Below are 22,382 nucleotides of genomic sequence, written 5' to 3' on the forward strand. Positions count from 1 at the left end.
TCCAGATTTTCTTATCACATTGTCTTCCTTTCTTTTTTGTGGCTGTCATGTCTCCTATCCCTTTTTTGTATGCTATGTTAAAGGAGTTTTTACAGCCTGGGGAGATAATCTTGTTGGGTAAAGTTAGCAAATGTCTTAGTAGCCAGGAGTGTAACTCAAATAATTGCTGCTTCTGTGATTTTCTTGGGATGGGGTGATTTCAAGATTTCAGTCTAAACTTTCACCTAGTAAGGGCCTTTTTGTCCCCCAGTGGTAGTCATTCATGGCACTGTAAAAGGGGATATTTCACCCTGAGTGAATACCCTTTTCTCCATTTGGGTTGTTTTCTTTTTCCTCCATGGAAGAACTCAACACTGCCCAATGAATTCAAAAAGTTCCTCCATGAGACAAATCAAATTTTTTCCTGCCAGTAGGCATATTGTGGGGACAGCCTACCAAGCCTCACACCTCTCTAACCTCTGCCTGGAAAGAATTTGGAGTCAAAGTTTTTACCAAACATTTCAGTCCCTGCTACGCCACCTAGTGAAATGGAATTTTTCTTCATAGGGAGCTTTATCGGCCCTTTGTCCCAAACCTCTAGTTCCCCAAATCCTTTCCCTCCTACATCTCTCTATCAGTAGTCAGAACACATGAAAGTGCCTAAACTGCACTTTCAATAGTTGGGAGGAAATCACCCTAAAGAGACAAATTCTAGCTTAGTACTGTCCCCATAGAAGGGACGACAGCCATGTAATCCTTATGTTCTTCTGAGGCACCTGTTATACATCCAGCTACATTGGCATTTAAACAAAAAGGGGATTTTATGCTTAGAAATCCGTTGGTTCCATTTTCTGGGAATTCAGTACTTCATTAGAGCCATAGTAAGAGAAGCCAGGTATAGAGTCAGGACACTCCCTCCATTAAAGGGTCTTGCCCACATCCAGTTACTGCACAATCTCTCCTGGGCCCATGGGGTACCTTGGAAGCCTTTTGAGTCAAGTAGGCTTGGGAAACCCAGAGACAGAGAGCTAAGGCATCAAGTAGGTAAGCATGACTACTCCTGCTGACTAGCTCTTACAGATCCATGGGTGAAGGTCAAGCTTGCATCCGTGGGCAGCACCTATGATGGTTGCTGGGACCCAGAGGAGACAAAAGGAAAGAGAAGGGGGACACCCTTCCTATCTTTCTTTCTATCCTGGGTCACTCTAATAGGAGGGAGAAGATGAAGGGACACCTTTTCCCCCTCCCTTTCTAGATCTTCAAGCCTTCACTCCACTTGAGTGCAGCCTGGATCTCCTCTAACCCTCAGACCTTGAAGTTTGTTCTGGGAAAGCCCCAAATTCACTCATATATTGAGGTCTTCTAGGATTTAACCCAAGTATTTAAACTCTCCTGGAAGGATGTTATATTAATCTTAAATCATACCCTAACTGCTGCTGTGAAACAGGAAGCCCTGCAAGCAACAGAGAAATCTGGGGATAAACTTTCTGTCTCATACAGTGCCAGGGAAGGGGAAGAGCCTTAATCAATTGGGAGAGTAGTAATGCCCTTGGAGGACCCTAAATGGGACCATGATAATAGCATCAGAGATGGAGAGGGAAGTTCTTTCAAATGTGTATATTGGAAGACTTGCAAAGGACTGGAGCCAAACCTATTAACTACTTCAAGCTTTCCATAATAGATCAAAAACTGGATGAAAATCCCTCAGCCTCTCTGGAAAGGCTGAGAGAAGCATTAGTGAAACACACCTCCCTGTCTCCCAATTCAATTGAAGGACACCCAATCTTAAATAACATATTTATTACTCAGGCAGCCCCTGATATCACAAGGAAGTTGCAAAAACAGGCCCTGTCCAAAGATCTCTGATTTTTCTGACCCTCAATTTGAAGAGTTGCAGTATGTCAATAACATTCTCCTCTGTGCCCCAACCAAGAAAGTCTCAGGAAGGCACTGGGGCTGTCCTCAATTTCTTAGCTAAAAAGACATATAGGGTTTCAACATCTAAGACTCAGACTTCAGTAAAGTACCTAGGTCTAGTCTTATCAGAAGGGACCAGAGCACTAGGTGAGGAAAAGATTAGGACCATTTTCTCTTTTCCCCTACCCCAAACTCTTAAACAACTGAAGGGATTCTTAGGCATTACTGGATTTTGCAAACTATGGATACCTGGGTATGGTGAGATAACTCACCCTTAATATCACCTCATAAAAGAAACTCAAGCAGCTAAGACTCACTACCTGACTTGGGAACTTGGGGCTAAAAAAGCCTTTAACCAGTTAAAACAAACCTTAGTTAAACCATCAGCCCATAGTCTTCCGATAGGGAAGGCATTCAGTCTCTATGTATCAAAAAGGAAGGGAATGGCCCTGGAAGTTTTGACTCAGGCTCAAGGTCCAGCTCAACAGCAAGTAGGTTACCTAAGCAAGGATCTAGACTTGGTGGCTAAAGGATGGCCAGCCTGCTTCTGAGCAGTTGCTGTGGTGGCTTTGCTGGTGCCAGAAGTCACCAAGTTAACCATTGGGAATAAGTGTATATACCCCACATAATGTGGTAGAACTGCTGTCCTCTAAGGGAAGTCTCTGACTAACAGATAATTGCCTCTCCAAATATCAGGCTTTGCTGTTAGAGGGGTCTGAACCCAGCCACTTTCCTCCCAGAGGAAACTGGAGAACCTGAACATGACTGTGAACAGGTAGTGGTGCAAACTTATGAAACTCCCCCAGAAAAATCCAGAAGCCGGACATGCCAGCAAAAGGTTAAAGTTTTGTTTTGTTTGTTTGTTTGTTTGTTTGTTTGTTTGTTTTTAACCAGATGGACTTTTGGCTTCTTTCTCCCTGTGCAAACTGGTAAAAGGAACGATAAGGATCACTGTTTGTATTCTCAGCAAAGTTTTAATTAATAAAAAAGGAAGTTCTTAAAGAGTACTCAGCTTAATTAAAAGTGGATATCCATGGGAGGCTGAGACGGGCAGATCATGAGGTCAGGAGAACGAGACCATCCTGGCTAACATGGTGAAACTCTGTCTTTGCTAAAAAAAAATACAAAAAATTAGCCAGATGTGGTGGCGGGAGCCTGTAGTTCCAGCTACTCAGGAGGCTGAGGCAGGAGAATGACATGAACCCGGGAGGTGGAGCTTGCAGTGAGCCAAGTTCACACCACTGCACTCCAGCCTGGGAGACAGAGCAAGATGCTGTCCCCCGCTCAAAAAAAAAAAAGTGGATATCCAAGTTATAAGTGTATTTTTAAAAGCCTTGACTGGGGATGGTGGCTCATGCCTGTAATCCCACCACATTGGGAGGCCAAGGAAGGTGGATTGCTTGAGGCCAGGAGTTTGAGATTACCCTGGCCAACATGACAAAATCTCGTCTCTACCAAAAATGCCAAAAAAAAAAAAAAATAATAAGCTGGGCACAATAGCGTGTGCCTGTAGTCCCAGCTACTCAGAATGCTGAGGCAGGAGAATCACTTGAACTTGGGAGGGGGGATTGTATTAAGTCAATATCACACCACTGCCCTCAAGCCTAGGTGAGAGAGCAAGACTTTCTGTCAAAAAAAAGGACTTTGTGTTTTTTTCTTCTTGGATCTTGTTTTTCTGGAAAGGTTTTCTTTTCTTCTTTACTTTTTCCTCAGTCAACTAAATTACTTTTCTCCATTTTGTCTTGCCACTCTTAATGCATGCATAAAAAGCCCTAGGACAACTTCTAATGGCCTGGGACTCCTTGGAAAAATAGAAAAGACACCACAGATTCCATTTTGGGAGAAATCTCTGTCTTCCTCATGGAACACCAGGTATTGGAGGTAAATAGATCCCTCTCAAAATCTGTTTTTGTATAACAGGTATGCCTGTTTATTAGGCCCTAGAAACTGCATGCTTTCCTAGACCTACTCTTAAAGGACTTCACCCTGAGGCTAGTAATCCAATATGGAGATTGATAAACAAACAAACAAACAAACAAAACCTTGTAACTGCTGCATCTTCTGTCTGTCTGTGTAGTCATATGTATTATATGTGTAATGTTTATATTTAAAAAGCTCCAATCAATTGGCTTAAAAAATAAGCACTTAGATCAAATAAAAGCTATAATGCCTTTAGTTCATGTCACTTTAATCTTTAAGAAATAAGACTAGTCTTAAACATTATAGGTAAAATACAAATGTCCTCAGATGTAAATATGTGGTCTAAATTATGCAGGTCAGATACTAGGTTTGCTAGTTGTGTTTTTTTTGAGACGGAGTCTCGCTTGTCACCAAGGCTGGAGTGCAGTGGTGTGATCTCAGCTCACTACAAGCTCTGCCTCCCGGGTTCATGCCATTCTCCTGCCTCAGCCTCCCGAGTAGCTGGGACTACAGGCATCCACCACCACACCTGGCTAATTTTTTGTATTTTTAGTAGAGACAGGGTTTCACCATGTTAGCCAGGATGGTCTCTATCTCCTGACCTCATGATCCGCCTGCCTCAGCCTCCCAAAGTGCTGGGATTACAGGCATGAGCTACCATGCCCGGCCTAGGTTTGCTAAACTTTTTAAGGTTGTAAACTGCTCCTTTGTTCTTTGAGAACAATTTGACTTGGCTGCTTCACAATTGATAAGCCCTGGGTACATATCAAATTTACCATGCCCTTAACTATGCTGGAAGGAGTCAGACTTTATGTGTGCCTAGTTTATAATTAAAACAACTTACCAGGTTTTACATTAAAGTTAAAAATTGCTAAGAGTTACCACTATAACATGTAATCGAGACTACTGAAAATAGATTTACATGCAAGGTATGTAAAAACAGTAAAATGTATTTTAGTAAAATATTATAAGAAGGCATGGAAAAGTAAATTTCTGTATAGAGTTAAAGGGTTGTTTTAGATTAGAGTCATCATGTTGACTAAAATAAATAGCTTATAGTGATCTGGAATTGTATTTTGTAATGTCAAGTGCTTTGAACCTCTAACATATTTAACCGGCTTCCCAAAATCAAACCTCAGTTTCAAGGTTGTCTTTTCTAACCCCTAGCTTTTGGATGCTACAGAGGGCCCCTAGAGCACCCAACAGGGAGGTAAACAGGATTATTTGACATGTTTGGGTATGTGGAATTGTCTTTTTTTTTTTTTTTGAGACACTCTTGTTGCCCAGGCTGGAGTGCAATGGTGCGATCTTGGCTCACTGCAACCTCCGCCTCCTAGGTTCAAGTGATTCTCCTGCCTTAGCCTCCCGAGTAGCTGGAATTACAGGCATGCACCACCACTCCCAGCTAATTTTGTATTTTTAGTAGAGATGGGGTTTCTCCATGTTGGTCAGGTTGGTCTTGAACTTCTGACCTCAGGTGATCTGGCTGCCTCAACCTCCCAAAGTGCTGGGATTACAGGTGTGAGCCACTGCGTGCAGCCGGGATTATCAAAATGATGTTTAGTACTCTTCAGGTTATATTTTAGTAAATAATATCAATATATATTCCAACCTTATATGGGATTTTAAAAATTATAATGTCTGGGCTGGGCACGGTGGCTCATTCCTGTAATCCCAGCACTTTGGGAGGCCACGGCGGGTGGATCACAAGGTCAGGAGATCAAGACCATGGTGAAACCCTGTCTCTACTAAAAATACAAAAAATTAGCTGGGCGTGGTGGCGGGCACCTGTAGTCCCAGCTACTCGGGAGGCTGAGACAGGACAACGGCATGAACCTGGGAGGCAGAGATTGCAGTGAGCCGAGATTGTACCACTGCACTCCAGCCTGGGTGACAGAGCAAGACTCCATCTTAAAAAAAAAAATTATAATGTCTAAATATATGCTACCAATTATAATTAAGGATTTTATGTTAAGTTATTGAAAACCACAGAAATAACCAAATTTCTTTGCCAAACATGTTCTTAACTGTAAATAACCTGGACATTTCATCATTTCACAGACAATTGTTGTCTTGTTTTGATCCTCTTCAAAAGATAGTTATAATCAGCTATAGGACTTTGACAGGTGCTCTCAAATGCAAGTATCTGATAACTGTGGAGATTTTAACATTGGAATAAAGTAAAAGTGTGCAGGACTCATGATGAGCTGAAATGTTCATGAATATTAAGCAAAGCAAGAGTTAACAGAATGGACTGAACTAACAGAAAACTGAAGTAACCTTTTTAGCCTTTTTGCTTAAAACGTTACTGATCCTTGTTTTGTTTTTCAGTCAAGAAAACTTATCTTGAGCTATTTACAGCCTTTAATGATTGAGTAAGGTATATTCCTGTAAACAAAATTTGAAGCATGTTTGTTTATCTCTGCCTGGCATCTCCAGAATTTGGAAACTATTTGTGGGTATTCCAAAACTATGGCAATATACTTATTTGCATCAGTGCAATAAGAATCCATTTTCTTTTGCAACAGGACACAGCTGGAGATACTGGCCATTTTACCAAGGCTTTGACCAGAATGGTGTGCTTCCCTTTAAGGAATCAAACTTCACTTGCAGAGTCAATAAAAGCCCCTTGGAAAAACTAACCTCATACCTTGTCTACATAGTCCCTGTACAGGGTTCCTAACCTTTGGTAAGTAAAGAATGTCACTTTCTGACAGGCCCAGGAGCCCCATATTTTTGGGACCTCAAGAAGAGAGGAATTTACCCAACTCATAGATATTTAAGGGTACAAACCCATGGGTGGGCTCAGGTTTAGAAGGTCTCATCTTAGATTTTTTGTGGAGCAGAGCTCCATCAAGGCCAATTTAAAAGCATCTGTGAAGGATTGGTATCCTTGCTGCACTTTACACAAATAATCAGGCCAAGTATAAAACTAAAGTTTATTTTGCAAACAACTAAGTCTTATCATGATTTTTTTTAGGAAAAAAATGAGGACTGGACAGAGAAAAATTATGTTTCAAGACATATACACTTGTCAATTAATTCTAATCTCAGTTGTTTTTAAGTTTTTGCCTACATTATAGATTCACCTTGCTTATTCCTGTAAACCAACCAGTGATCTATGGCTGCAGCTCAGAAGAAACAAAAGGGATAGGTAATATAAATAATCTGGATCGATATTTTAATTCTGAGCAATTATCCTGCAAACGCTGCCAGGTGATGGAAATAGATAGGGTGCCCATAACTCAGAGGTTTGTTTGGGAGAATAAGACCAAGGAACCTAACCAAAGCCAAGTCCCATGCACCCAAATCTTAACAGGCATAACTATAGCCACCAGTTATTGGGGAGTGTTGACAGCCTTGGGATTTTTAAGCTGTCCTTACCTCCACCTTGTTTTGTTTTGATACATGTCCTCTAATAACCCAAACTATTTCTTCTCACTTAGAGGCCACTGAACTTCAAATGGTAATGCAAATGGAACCACACATGGCCACACCATTCTTCTGGGGACCCTTAAATTAACCTCAGGAGGAGCCCTGACTGTTATAGTCCCCCACACGATGCCACTATTTAGCTGGAATTAGCTAGAAAGATCATCATCCAACCTCCCTAACAGCAGCTGGGGTCTCCAGTCCTGAGTAGGGAAATGAGAACAGAAAAAGGAAAAAAACCCAGGTAAGCAGACAGTTAAGGCCAGTCCTCAGTATAATTCTTTTAAACAGAGAAACAGCCTGAAAAATCAAGCTACAGCTGCACAGATAAGGGAGCAAGGCCTAACATAGAAACACCTTTGTTCTTTGTGTAATTGGTGGGCTCCCAGGGAAAAGTTTCCTCCTCTTCTATGAGCATGCACACAGTGGGATCCATGGAAACTTGCATGGGAAGGAGGCTTGCCTGAGACATGCCTGCAGCTGCACAGGTGAGGGCAGTTACACAGACAGCTGCACAGATAGGCGAAGTTTTTTGGTTTTTTTTTCTTTAATGAAAGCCCCTGTATTCAACTGAAGAAAAGGCAACCCTCTCAGGTGCCCCTTCTACTGCGAAGAGCTTTCCTATTTTGCTTATTAAACCTCTGCCCCAGCTTCACCTTTGGTGTCCATGGTCCTTAATTTTCTTGGTCATTAGACAAGAGCTCAGATAACAAGACTGCAACACCTCCATCCCATGTTTATATTTCCTATCTTCCACAAATGGAACACTAGCACCCCCAAATATCAACATGCACATTTTGTAAGCTATACCAAATCAACTTACTAAGTAAAGTTCAATATCTATTTTTTTCAATATCTCACTTTTTTCCTTAGAATATACACCACTGAGAGTTTTTTTTTTTTCTTTGTAGGCATGGTATCAATGTAATATATCATTAGATTTATTGGTTTTATTTATATTTATTTTTAGGTTTATCTCCTCATACTTGTTTTATTTTTTGGAAATGTAAAATATTAAAATGATTCAACAGTCAAGGCTATATAAAAATGTATACTTAGAGAAGAGTCATTCCCTATTACATTCCTTGCATTTCATTTGCATCTACCCATGAGTAATGTTCTATTTCTTGATCTGGATGTGAGATTACACAGGTATATTTATTTCTTCTTCTTCTTAAAGCTGATTACTTATTTGTGCTTTTTTTGTATGTTTCACAGTGAAAAAGTTTAAAAATATCAATGAGATGTGTCAGTCAGTATTCAATTAGGGAAGCAGAATCACTTAAGTATTATTGAATGAGGAATTGTTATAGGACTAAGACCATGCACAATTATAGGATGAGTTAGGGAAGATGGAGGATCAAAGAGCAGTCACTATCCAACCTTCCTAAAGCATGGCAAGGTGGACAAGTTGAGATTGCAGGGGGCCCTGAGAATCCAAGCACATTCAGCTGCTAGAGTGGAGTTACAAAGTGTCTAGAGAAAAACTCCAAAGAAATTTAGCTACCACTTCTGTGGGTCCTCTGACAAGTATCTGGTGGTGGCATTGGGGCTACTGCTAATGGACATGGCTGGCCATTGGGAAGAGCTGAACACAGAGTAAGGGAGAGCAGGATGAGCCGGAATCCACTGGTATCTGTATGTCACGACAACTAGCAACAAGAGCTGTCAGAGAGTAATGGCTGTGGCTTCTCTTCTACCTCCCAAATATCACTCAAATTCTTTTGTCCAACTCTAACCTGAATTTCGACCAGGAAATAATTCCGGGAAAGTAGTTTTAGCTACACCAACTGGTACACGGTACAAACTGCCACCAGAGAGATGATAACAGTCTTAGGGCAGTGATTGTTGACATGGAGAAAAGGAGAAAGATTAGGGAGATGTATATGAGTTAGAATTGATCAGATTAGTTAATAAACTAGATGTGAATAATGAGGGAAAGCAAAATCTAAATGACTCTCAGGCTTTAACTTAGACAGCTGTGTGGGTGATGGTGCCATTGACTGAGGCAAAGACTCCAGGTGGAGAAGGCGGAGATGATGGCTGCAGGGAGATAGGGCATTTAGTTTTGCCCATGTTGATTCTGAGAAGGTGGTGGGGCTTCCAAGTGAAGATATGCAGTAGGACCCAAATATATTACTATATTTTTAAAATGGGCTTTTGCTTATTATGACAATTTATCCTCATTCTGACTGGATTTGTCCTCCTATCTAAAATAGCCAAAAAACTGAAAAATATAGGAAACAACAGTTTCAAGACATTGGACATCAAGCAGCAAGGGACCATGATCCCTGAGCAATGGAAAATAAGTCCTATGAATGCTGCAATTGACTGCCTTGGGAAAGCATCTAGGATACGGCACAGAGAAGAGAAACCCAGGCCAAGCCCTATGGACTCCAAGAATTAAATAGATGGAGCTCTGAGCCTTGAGAGATAAAGGCAGTCAGAGTCTGCCAAAAAGAATACTGGAGAGGAGAGAGATGCCCAGAGATAGAGAACTCTGGAGCTCTGCAGAGGATCATGCTCAAATGCTCAGCTAGGCACCAATCAGCACATGCACATGAGGAAACTCTCTAGGGCCAAGGAAAGAACCATCTGAAAGGATAAGTGGTAACAATGCATGGTGTTCACACTGAAAATAGTACCTATTTTCACCAGCCAGACTGGAAAACCTCATGATTCATGGGGCACTGGGTGGAGAATACAGAAGTGCCTTGCCCTGTTTTCAAGCAGCTTGATTGAATTCCAGAACGAAGCTCAAGAATATCTATGCAAGTATTAAAATATCCAGCTGCCAACAAGATAAAATTCACAATGTCTGCAGCCAAAAATTACTAGGTATGAAAGAAGCAGGAAAACACCACCTATAATTAGGAGAAAAGTCAACCAATAGAAACTGACCCAGAAGTGACACAGATGTTAGAATTAGAGAGAAGAACATTTAAAGTCATTATAAGTGCATTCTATCTGTTCAAAAACTTTAGTGGTATAGACTGAATATTTGTATCCCCCTCAAATTCATATGTTGAAATTTTAAACCCAAAGGTGATGGATGGTATTAGGAGGTGGGAATTTTGGGAGGTGATTGAACAGAATTTATGCCCTTATAGAAGAGGCCTGAGAGAGGACCATTGTGCCTTCTGTGATGTAAGGTTACAGCAAGAAGATGGCTGTCTGCGAACCAGGGAATGGGCCCTCACCGGACATGGAATCTGCTGGTGACTTGATCTTGAACTTCCCAGCCTCGAGAACTGTGAGAAATAAATTTCTTTATAAACGACTCTTTCTCTAGTAGTTTGTTGTAGAAACCAAGCAGTTTCATTGAAGCTTTTAAAAAAATAGTATATAATAGGGGGAAAAACCAAACTATTTTCTTCCACTATACTCTCAACATTCCACATAAAACACTTCTGGTCACAAAAATGTGGGGCTGTTTTTCCCATAAAGTAATTCTCCAGTTTTCTACAAATACCAGCTAGGTGTTCTATAATTCAACTAATTCTGACTCTATCTAAATGGAGTTAGAATGAGATGCCACAGGTTAAGGGCTTAGTCACATATGTCTGACCTCACTTCAGTTGCCAGTTTTGAGTGCAAACTTCCAGTACTTCTGATAGGCTGGCTATAAATTGGGAGTTCCTATGACCTCCTTCTCATATTTGGTCTTTTGCTAGAATGGCTCACAAAACTTAGGGAAGTACTTACTTAAACTTACCACTTTGTTTTAAGGGACATTACAAAGAATGTGGATAAACAGCCAGATGAAGAGGTACATGGAGCAAGGTACATGGGAATTGGCATGAGGTTTCTGTGCCCTCTCCAGGCATGCCACCTTTCCAGCACCTTCACATGTTCAGCAATCTGAAAATTCTTTGAAGGCCATCCTTTTGGGGTTTTATGCAGGTATATTTAAAGAGGCTTCATTGTGAAATCATTGATCAATAGTAAACTATTCACCTTTCAGTCCCTCTCCTCTCCCTGGAGGTAGAGGGAATGGGGCTAAAATTTCCAACGCTTTAATCACAGTTGATTCTCCTGGCAACTATCCCCCATCCTGAGGCTATCCAGGACCCTCTAGCCATCAGTCCTCTTACTACCATATTCATCAGACACTCATCACTTCAGAGATCCCAAGGATTTTAGGAGCTGTGTGCCAGGAAATGGAGGCAGAAACCAAATATGTATTTTTTTATTATGTCACAAAGACTAAAAGTGAATGAAAGAGATGAAAACTACAATGGTGAGTAAAAAAGACACTGCTTGATTAACAAAAGATTAGACATTGTAGAAGAATCATCAGCTTGAAACCATAGCAACAGAACTATTCAAAGTGAAATACCTAGAGAAAAGAGAATTTTAAAAGAAAGAAAGAAAAAATACAGCTAAGTGAGCAGAAAAGAATTTCTGAAAGTTGGAGTGTAGGGCAGAAAAATATCTGAAAAAATGCCCCCCAAATTCCAAATTTTAGACCAACTCTACACCCACATATTCGAGAAGCTTAATGAAACCTGGGCACAAGAGACGTGAAGAAAATAAAACCAAATTACATTATAGTCAAATTACTCAAAACTAGTAATAAAGCAAATCTTAAAAGCAGCCAGAGGGGGGAAAAATGCTATGTACAGAAGAATCAAAATAATGACAAATATTTTATTGGGAACAATGCAAGCAAGAAAACAGTAGACCAATATCTTCAAAATACTGAAAAAAAAAGAACTCTCAACCTCATTCTATACTGAGTGGAAACACCTCTTCAAAACAAATGTGAAATAAAAGCATGTTAGACATAATAAAGTTGAAAGAATTCACCACCAGGAGACTCACAGTGAGGCAAACGTTAAAGAAGTTCTTTAGGCAGAATAAAAATGATACCAGGCCAGGCATGGTGGCTCACGCCTGTAATCTCAGCATTTTGGGAGGCCGAGGTGGGTAGATCACGAGGTCAGGAGATCAAGACCATCCTTGCCAACATGGTGAAACCCTGTCTCTACTAAAAATACAAAAATTAGCTGGGCATGGTGGTGTGTGCCTGTAGTCCCAGCTACTCTGGAGGCTGAGCCAGGAGAATCTCTTGAACCCGGGAGGTGGAGGTTGCAGTGAGCTGAGATTGCGCCACTGCACTCTAGCCTGGGTGACAGAGCAAGACTCCATCTCAAAAAAAAAAAAAAAGATACCAGGTGAAAATATGAATCTATAAAAAGAAATAAAGAGCATCAGAAATGGTAACTATGTGGGTACATCTATGTACTTTGTCTTAAACTTTAGATCTGTTGAAAGATAACCAACTGTTTAAGCAAAAATAACAACAATGTACTGTGATATTTGTAGCACATATCAAAGTATAATACACAATAACAATAGCACAAAGTTTGGGAGGGGAGAAATTGAAGTAGAACATTGTGAAGTTCCCAAACATGCAATGGTATCGTATCACTGGAAGATAGTCTGAGATAACTTAAACGTATATAGTATAGACCATAAAACAACACTAAAATAACACAACAAAAAGTTGTAGCTAATAAGATAACAAAGGGGGTAACATGAAATAATTTAAAAATAATAAATATAAAAGAAGGTAGAAATGAGGAAAAGGGGAATTTAAAAACACATGAAACATATAGAAAGTACAAAGATAATATATTTAAATTTAACCATGTCATAAATCTCATTAAATGTAAATGGTCTAAACACTCATATAAATGACAGAGATTGTCAGATTTGATTTTAAAAAATGAAACATCTACATGCTGCCCCAAAGAAATACACTTTTAATATAAAAACATAAACTAAAATATATAGTGTGTTAACAGTAATCAAAAGCTGGATTATCTACGATAGCATTACAAAAATTGGTTTTTAGATGAACAAATATTACCATAGATGAAGATAGTAATTCCATATTGATAAGGGGTCAATTGATCAAGAGAACATAACAATCTTAAAAGTTGATGCCCCTTATTAACAGAGATTCTAAATACATTTAGTCAAAAAGTTTCTGTATTAATTTGATTAGGATAATGGCCTCCAGCTGCATCCATGTTGCTGCAAAGGACTAGATTTTATTCTTTTTATGGCTGTGTAGTATTTCATGTTGTGTATGTACCACATTTCCTTCATCCAATCCACCATTAATGAGAACCTATGTTGATTCCATTTCTTTGTTAAATAGGCTACTTTCAAGAAAAGCATTTTATTTATTTGAGACAAGGTCTCGCTCTGTCACTCAAGCTGGAGTGCAGTGGCATGATCATAGCTCACCACATCCTCAACCTCCCAGGCTCAAGCAATCCTCCTGCATCAGCCTCCTGAGTAGCTGGGACTACAGGGGCATGCCACCACATCTGGCTAATTTTTTATTTTTATTTTTTTGAGACAGAGTCTCGCTCTGTCGCCCAGGCTGGAGTGCAGTGGCGTGATCTCAGCTCGCTGCAAGCTCTGCCTCCCAGGTTCACACCATTCTCCTGCTTCAGCCTCCTGAGTAGCTGGGACTACAGGCACCCACCACCATGTCTGGCTAATTTTTTTGTATTTTTAGTAGAGACAGGGTTTCACTGTGTTAGCCAGGATGGTCTGAATCTTCTGACCTCGTGATCCGCCTGCCTCGGCCTCCCAAAGTGCTGGGATTACAGGCGTGAGCCACTGCGCCCTGCCTTCCCACATAATTTTTAACATTAGTGTGTCAATTACTATAAAAATCACTATTAGGATTTTGATTGCAATTGCATTATATCTATAAATTTGGAGAGCAGTATCTTTACAAAATCGTTTTGTCCTATCCAAAACCAAAGCATACTTCTCTACTTATTTAAGTGCCTTTTAAATATCTTTCAATGAAGCTTTAAAATAGTCTAAACAGAGGTCTTGTACAACTTGTATTTATTCCTCGGGATCCTGTATTTTTGTTACTCTGTCAAGAAATTTCATTTCTAACTTTGTTACTGGTGTGTGGAAATATATTTGATTTAAAATAAGTTTATTGTATAACTTATTTGAATTTATTAAAATAAATAATTCAGATAATCTGTAGATTACTTCGTGTTTTCTATATAATCACAGTGTCACTGAAATAATGTATGTTTTGTTTCTTCTATTCCACTGAAAAAAACCTACTTTTTTGGTCTTAAATGCACTACCTCTAGCTTTTGGTGGTTTTAAATAGAAACAAAGCTACCACGCATCTTTGTCGTTTCCAGTTTTTAAGAGAATGCTTCTAACGTTGCACCATTAAGTATGATGGTTGCTGGTTGTAGATTTTTGGACTTTTTAAAGAGTCTTATTGTTTAACAAGAAGAATTTTAACATGAGGATTTCTTTAATTCCTTCCTTGCCTTTTCCCTTTTCAGTAAGAGAGGACCATTGCTGGGGGAGCCAGAAGACCAACAAGAGAGAGCAGCCAGTGACAGAGCTCCACGTGGCTGTGAATTGGCTCATCTCCTCCAGCAAGAAACATGGAATCTGAGCTCAGAAGAATATGCATGCTCAGGTTTGGAGAACTGAACACCAAAATAGCAACAGAGTTCATCTGACTAGTGCTACCTCAAGTAATTTATATTAACTCTATTCTTAGTTATCCTTGCCGGTTTTGCTGTCTTTACTTCCCCCCAATAAATATTTATTGCATCCCAACTTTTATGCTCAATGTTGTTTGGCACTGTAGAAAGACACAAAGAGACTGCATTTTCCTTTGTGAGCCTCTGTGGATTCTGAGCTTTGGTCTCTGTGACACAGTTATCACAGGCACTGCCACCATCTCATCTGACCCTTTGGGTGGGTGTCCTTTCTCCACATTTTTGAGATCTGTATGGCCTTTTAATGTCAGAAGTGGCCTTAATGTAGGATGTTGGCCAAGGGCCAGGTTCACTCTGCGGGACCTGTGGTGCTGTGCCTCCGGGCAGGGTTTCGCCCAGCAGAGGAGACATTTCTGGTCCTTGCTGCTTCAGTTGTGCTTCTGGCCTGAGGCCCTTTGGGACAGCTGGGGAAGCTTCCTGAGCTCCATCATGGGATTCAAATAATTCAAATTATTAGTATGGGCTTTCCTGGGTTCAGTCAAGACCCTGCAAAAAACCAAGAACAGCTGAGATGAGAAAAAGAGAGGAGATGGGCAGAAGAGCCCCCAAATCCATCCACTAGGGGTGAGGGTGAAAAGAAAGGATGTGGGGACACATTCAAGTTAGTGGACTTTAAGGAGGAGATGAAGGAAGAAAGGAGTGGCCCTGCTCTTGGCAATGATTCTTCAAGCAGGTGTCTTCAAAGTGGTCCTAAGACGAGATGGAAGTGAGCCAAGGAGGCTTCTAGGGGCCCAAGTAGGGAGGGATTAATAAGAAAGAAGAGGGCCAAAAGGTCTAATTTTCTGTGAGGCAAAATGTCCATATCTCTAAAACTTTCTAAGAGTCCATGTAAATTTCAGTGCATAGATGTGTGTTGCAACACATGTGAAAAGGTATTTAGTAGAGACTCCTAGAAGCTGAGGGGGTATAGCTCAGGGGTAGAGCATTTGACTACAGATCAAGAGGTCCCTGGTTCAAATCCAGGTTCCCCCTGGAAAGAGTCTCTTTTTAGTACCTGCGTCTCTTTTCAGTACCACATGCCAATTGGTACCTTCAGGTTGCCCCAGGTCCTATGGCAGGTTGAGGGGAGGTTCCTGGGAAGGAAGTAGAGGGAAAAGAGATGGAAAGGAATCTAGTCATCTTTTGGGCTGGGGCAATGGAAAGTCCCAAAACCAGGAATGTGGTTCTAGCTATGATCTTGTTATTAAGGGATGTGTGAACTTAGGCAGGCCTTTAATTAGTCTTTGTCTTTTCTTTCAGGCATGTAACATGCAAGTATAGACTAAATTCAAAGTTGCCAAAACATGTCTGAGCACCAGAATGACCTGGGAGTGTGGTCAAGTATACAGATTCTGATTTGTTAGGTGTGAGAAGTTTCATTTTTCTTTCATTTCATCCTCCCACATCACAGAAACACCAGATGATTTCCTGGGCTGCAAAACTCAGCAACCACTTATGAAGCAGATTCGCCACGTACCAGTTATTAATCTGTAGTTTGTACCACTTGCTTGAGTCCAGTGACACAGAATACTCATATAGCAAGTTAAGCAAAGCAACTTTATTCCTTACAGGCAGGCAAGAGACAACAGAAGCCTGGGATTTAGGGTGAGCTGGTTCCCCAAGGCTCAGGAAGCTGCCCAGGGCAGATGGAGTCTCACCTGTGTGTCCCACTTCACACTGCAGCTGAGGGACCCTGAACACCCTCTGCTCTCAGTTTTATACCCCAAGGGCAATTTGGATCATTGGGCTAAAGCATAGCAGGACATCCTGTCCTAGGTGTGATGGGAACAGAGTCCAGGTTTAGGACAGTTCCTCCTCATCTCAGGACAACACACCCAGCACATTCTCTAGTTATTCTGAGAACTACAACCAAGAAAAGAAGGAAGCACTGGGTTGGTCAAGGCCATCCAGGGACTTGTCCTGCTGGGTCATTTAAAAAGCTTTTCTAGGATAATGTTGGCTTTCCAAGTGGTTTTCCAAGCTGATGTCTTTCCCATTGAGAGAAGAAGCTGTAGGCCTGTGGACTGCCACGTGGGAGGAGGTTGGGGTTTAGAGGAAAGAGGAGAGCAGGAATGGGTTGTTTGCAGTGGGGCTGTTCCCATGGACTGACCAAGAAGAAATCGGGGTGCTGATGGGGCCGCACAGGTGCTTATCAGAAACAGTTATAACAAGTGAGGGGTGTAACTGAAGGTAGTGCCTTTGCCTGCAGGCCAAGTGGTCTCTGGTTCAAATCCATGTGGCTCCCACCCTCCTTCAGTTTTCTACTTACTGAACAAAAGCCTTTTCACCTCTGGGGTCTACTATACTGGAATCTTCCTGCAAGGAGAGAAGAGAGAATAGACGGCATAGAGCTTTGCCAGGAAGCCTCTCCAGTTTCTTGTAGGTCCCAGTGAACTTCTCCAGGTGACTCTGTCCCCTCATTAACCCTTATCCTCAGAGCCTTGAAATGGGCCCAATTGTCCCACAGAACTGATGTTTATGGTTTCTCTTGAATAAACCTAGAAATTGACCCTCTCAGTCTTGAAACCCAAGGAGAAATTTACATTTGTGTTATCTGAATTCCTTTCTCAGGAAACCAACCAGCAATCCTCCCAGACAGTATCAAGAAACTGAAATTTACCAGATCCCCACATGTGGAAAGTGAGAGGCCAGACCCCTCACCCATCATGATTGCCTAGGTGACCACCTACTGCCTGTTGGCCAACTCCTCTTCCTTGCCCCTCCCTAATCCGTTTTCCCACATGTAGTTACATTTCTTCCCTGCTATGTAAACCCCTAATTTTAGTCAGTCAATGACGATGGATTTGAGACTGATCTCCTGTTCATCCTGTCTGTAGCACCTGGATAAAGCCTTATTCCCTGGCAATACTCATCTCAGTGACTGGCTTTTTGTGAGATGAGCAGCAAGACCTAGATGGAACCCCTGGTGTTTCCGTAACAGCCTTGCAACTTGCACTTTCCCTGTGGGAATGCTCATCTCCACCACACAGGGCCATCCCCTGGAGGCGCAGGTAGTGATTTGACTCCTCTGGAATCCTCACCCCCAGGGACTGCATAGCATAGGGCCTTGCCTGGAGCAGATCCCATGGTTGCAGCTGCTCCCCCCTGAGCTGCTCTGGTAGGGTCTGTACAGACTGAAGGAACTAAAGGAAGAGTGGTGAGGAGGGCTCCTAAGTGGCAAAATGACTGCCAGGGAAGTGGCTGTTACAGGCAGGGGTTTGTAAGCTACTTTCAGTCAGGAGGCCCCACATTATGCCCTGGGGCTACTTCCCTGCCCCTTGTGTTTATGAAGCCCCAGTATCTGCTTCATAAACACCAGATGTGCATGTAGGGGGCATCTGTTTCCCACCTGAGCAGAGGCTCCCAGTGCCCACTGGGGTGAGTGAGCTGCAGCGTCTTCTCAGGGAGGTGAACAAGGTGAACTGCGTTAACGCTGACCGTTGGGATCTGGGAGAAAGACCGAAAGAAGCAGTGGTTTCCCGTGTCTGAGTGAGCGCTCAATTATTCCTTGTGGCAGTATCCCGCGGATGACTGGTTGTTGCTTGCGGGCTTTCTTATTTCAAGTCAATAAAACCACATCCTTACCAATAGGGAGACATCTATTCAATTCGCTTCTGCCAGCGGTATCAGACTTCCACATGTGGGTTCGCTGCCTCGTTTTGTATTACTTGAAATTCTTATTTGGGACTCGGGAGACCTCCCTTGCCCAGCATGCCCTGCTGGGCTGACTCCATTCGGTCTCTCCATAGAGTTAAAAGCAACAACAGCTAAAAGCAAAGATCTGAAACAAACAAAAAATAACTAATTTTTAAACAAAGAAAAAAAAGCAAAGATCTGAACCCAATTCTGCTTAATCCCTAGCAGATTTTTTCTCCCTAAACAAGAGTATAATAGTCCATAATAATTGTAGCTGCAATCTGCTTACTCCCATAAAACATTAGCCTAAGAGACAAACACTGCCACTTTCTAAGGTGCAAGTCAATTTCTTTTCAAGTTTTGAAGAGTGCGAAAGTTGGAGCCTCATGTAGGAAGCCTGACCTTGCTCTTGCAGAGCTACAGGCAGGAGCCGTGCAGGTAGAAGGAGCCTCAGCAGAGGCCAGCATCAAGTGCGTGCCCTGGAGTGCCTGGGGACGGGGAGCCTGGGGCGTGGAGCAGGGAAGGTGGGGCAGAGAGTAGCAGGGGAACAGGATGCTAAAGATGGAAGGGCTTTATAGTCACCACACAGAATTTGGTTCCATGCAATGCAGCTCAGAGCTACCCTCCGTCCTTTTTCAGCTCTCCAGACTTCTTTTTCCCCTATGCCCTCTGCATCCAGGTCTCTCATTGGGCTCCACAACAGCACTCTGGCTGTGTACCCTTCCCTCCTCCCCACTTCACCTCCAGGCCACCTACCCTCTAGGTCCCCTCCAGGAATGGGAGCCCCATTAGACTAACACCTCCAGCCCCCATAAGCAGCTCAGGAGAGGGATGGGCCTGCGGGGCTGGACAGCCCTGAGTGTACCTGACTCTCCAGAGACCGCGGGCCAGGCAGAGGCCATGTCTGCTCTATGCCAGGATCTCTGATTTGGGCTGGCGGGAAAACAGCGCATAGCCCCCAAGATGACTGCCCTTCTCCTTTGGAGGAGCACTGGGCAATTTAATTAACTCTTATTTTTTTGAGGGCCCAAGACATAAAAGCTTCTTTTTGGGGTAACCCATGAATCTCTGGGAAGCTGCATTCATCTGGACTTTCCATTGAGACATGAGATTTGAACAATGGTGTGGGACGAGGGCCCATGTGGGGAGGAGGAAGAAGTGGGAGCTTGGGATGAGGCACGCATCCAGGCTGAAGTAGGCTTCATTAAGGTTCCACACTGCACACAGGTGACCCTTGAGCAATGAGGGAGTTAGGGGCGTTGACACCACACCCCGCGCCCCACCAACTTGCAGTCAGAAACGCGGATATAACTTTTGACTCCCCTGAAACGTAACTACTCATAGGCTACTGTTGACTGGAAGCCTTTCTGATAACAGACAGTCAATGAACACATTCTGTATGTTCGATGTGTGGTATACTGTATTCTTACAATAAAGAAAGCTAGAGAAAAGAAAATATTAAGAAAATCATAAGGAAGGGAACATTTATTTCCTATAGAACAAGTGGAAGTGAAGTGGATCATCATAGAGGTCCTAATCTTTGTCATCTTCACAGAGCAGGCTGAAGAGGAGGAGGAAGAGGAGGGGTTGGACTTGCTGTCTCGGGGGCAGCAAAGACAGAAGACAATCTGTCTGTTAAGTGGACCCACAGTTCAAGCCTGTGTTGTTCAAAGTCAACTGTAGTTTTACTTACAGACTTTACAGATTCAGGACCAGGATTCCTGGGTCAAAGTAATGAGAAGTGCAGAACCATCTTTGCTGACTAAACCCAAGCCCAGCTGAGGGGCGCTTGGACTGGAAGCAAGGCCTCTTGGTCTGCACTCAGCTACTGCGCTCTGGCACTGGCACCTGGGCTGGCTGAGCAGTATCTCTGACTCTGGGAGCTGGGTCCCATGCTCTTGTTGCCTGCAGCTCTTTCTTCACACCCAGAGTGGCTTTGGTTTACTAACGGGTCTGCTTCCCTGCTAAGAGGACACCTTGCTTCCCTTTCAGTCACCTCTTCCGGCCGTTTCGGCCAGCGCTCCTCAGCCTGAAGTCTTCAGCTCCTTGGAGGGCAGGTGGATGGAGAAGCTAGAACCACTTTCTCAGATCTCACTTGGGCTCTTCTGGTAGCTAGGGAGCTACTGTAATTTGAAAATCAGCTCACCCTCTGGGCGTGTCTCTCTGCAGAAGGTGCGTGCTCTAAGAGGCGGTTTGTGCATGTGTTGCTGAAGGGGACTTAGGAAGTGCTTACCTTTATTCGAGATGATGGGGAATCTTTCAGAACAGATATGACCACTGGGAACAGTGACCTATTAAGCTGATGGTTATGGAAAGCTGGGGTTGCCTAGAAACATATATGAAAGGGAAAGGTACTGTGACTTGGTGTTTGTTCCTCCCAGCAGGACCTGAATAATCCCTGGAGAGGGGGCTCTGCTGTTGGGCAGGCAGAGGCCAGGACGCTCTGGCCCAGTGCAGCAAACTCTCCACCCTAACATCAGCCTTGCTGCAGAGCCCCCTGCCTGTTCTGATGTGGGAAGGGGTCCTGATTACTGAGTGTGAATAGTCCTCTAACTGGGAAGATCTAGAGTTGTGAAATAATGTTCATTTTTTGAAACTGTGGCTTTGGGTGAAATTCAAACATTGCAGAAAGGTGAGACCTAAACATGGTGCTTACGCTGAGACTCAGCTTGGGGGGCCCACCTGAGCAGCCAGCCAGCCCCCACCCTGATGATATTGCCACTGGGTTACAAGGCATGGAGTGTCTCAGGCTCATCACAGGTAGGGGTGTGCAGTGAGAATAAAACAGGAGTCATGGGCTTTTCATGGAGATCCAGAAATAATCAGACAGCTGAGGCCTTTGAAGCCTCAAAAGGACTGTGACTTTTGACATCACCAACAAAGCTTTAGGACTCAGGCCTAGGTCACCCCTTCTTTACCAGAGTTCATTGATAGCCAACCTGATCAATGGTTGTTCTTCTATAAACACCTGTACCATATTACTCGTAGTTTCTGATCACTAAAAACTCAACATACTCATATCTTTTATGGCCATTCTTTGCGGGTCTTTTCATCTTCCCCCTCTGCTGTCAGCTCCTCTTCTCTTTCTTGGCATCTGTTATGTTAACCATCTTGAAAAGAGAGAATCTGATTGGTCATTATCCCTGTGTGGGCAGAACTGCAGGTCACTGGTTCACTTGTATATTAGCTGGGAAGAGAGGAAAACATCAAAGAAACTAATTAATACTCTGAGAAAAATATGAAAAAATATTTCATCTGTTAAACAAGGCACATAAAAGGGTCAATTATAGAACAGATAACTTAGAAATTAAGAAAAAAGGATAGAAGATATAAAAATTAAATAGAAAATTTGAAAAATAAAGCTGAGGCAGTTTCCCAGAAAGTAAAATAAAACAAAAAGACAAAGGAAAAGATAGTAAGAGAGATAAAAATAAGAAAGTTAGAGGTTAAAACCAAGATGTATAAAAACCAACTAAATAGGCTTGGCGTGGTGGCTCACACCTATAATCCCAGCACTTTGGGAGACCCAGGTAGGAGGATCACTTGAGGCCAAGAGTTGAAGACCAGCCTGGACAACATGGTGAGATCCCTGTTTCTACCAAAAAAAAAAAAAAAAAAAATCAGCTGGTCACCGTGGGGTGTGTCAGTAAGCCTAGCCATTCAGGAGGCTAAGGTGGGAGGATCACTTGAGGTCAGGGGTTTAAGGTTATGGTGAGCAAGACACTGTCTCAAAACAAAAAAAACTAATAAAAGTCCCAGAAAGAGAACATGATGGAAAGGACATTATACAAGAACATTACTCATAATGAAAGGACTTGGCTATGCATTAGAAAAGATTCTCCAAATGCCCAACAAAATGAATAAAAAAAATCTTCATCAAGTATATCATAGTGTGAATACAGAATACCAGGACAAAAGGGAAGATCTTCAAAACTTAAAGAGTAAAAGAAA

General features: G+C 42.4%; 1 long non-coding RNA gene and 1 other non-coding gene across 2 annotated transcripts; one reads left to right on the plus strand and one right to left on the minus strand.

Annotated features, from left to right (window-relative positions):
• The first annotated feature begins 15,716 nt into the window (after positions 1 to 15,716).
• TRNAC-ACA lies at positions 15,717 to 15,788 on the plus strand. The gene has a single exon. It is a non-coding gene; the product is annotated as a tRNA-Cys (tRNA).
• Positions 15,789 to 16,338: 550 nt separating this feature from the next.
• LOC112620617 lies at positions 16,339 to 22,117 on the minus strand. Its single transcript, XR_003118559.1, has 3 exons — positions 21,371 to 22,117; positions 20,665 to 20,757; positions 16,339 to 18,562 (listed from the first exon to the last, which is right to left on the minus strand). It is a non-coding gene; the product is annotated as an uncharacterized LOC112620617 (long non-coding RNA).
• Positions 22,118 to 22,382: the final 265 nt, after the last annotated feature.

The sequence above is a fragment of the Theropithecus gelada genome, chromosome 3, assembly GCF_003255815.1.
Source record: "Theropithecus gelada isolate Dixy chromosome 3, Tgel_1.0, whole genome shotgun sequence".
NCBI lineage: Eukaryota > Metazoa > Chordata > Mammalia > Primates > Cercopithecidae > Theropithecus > Theropithecus gelada.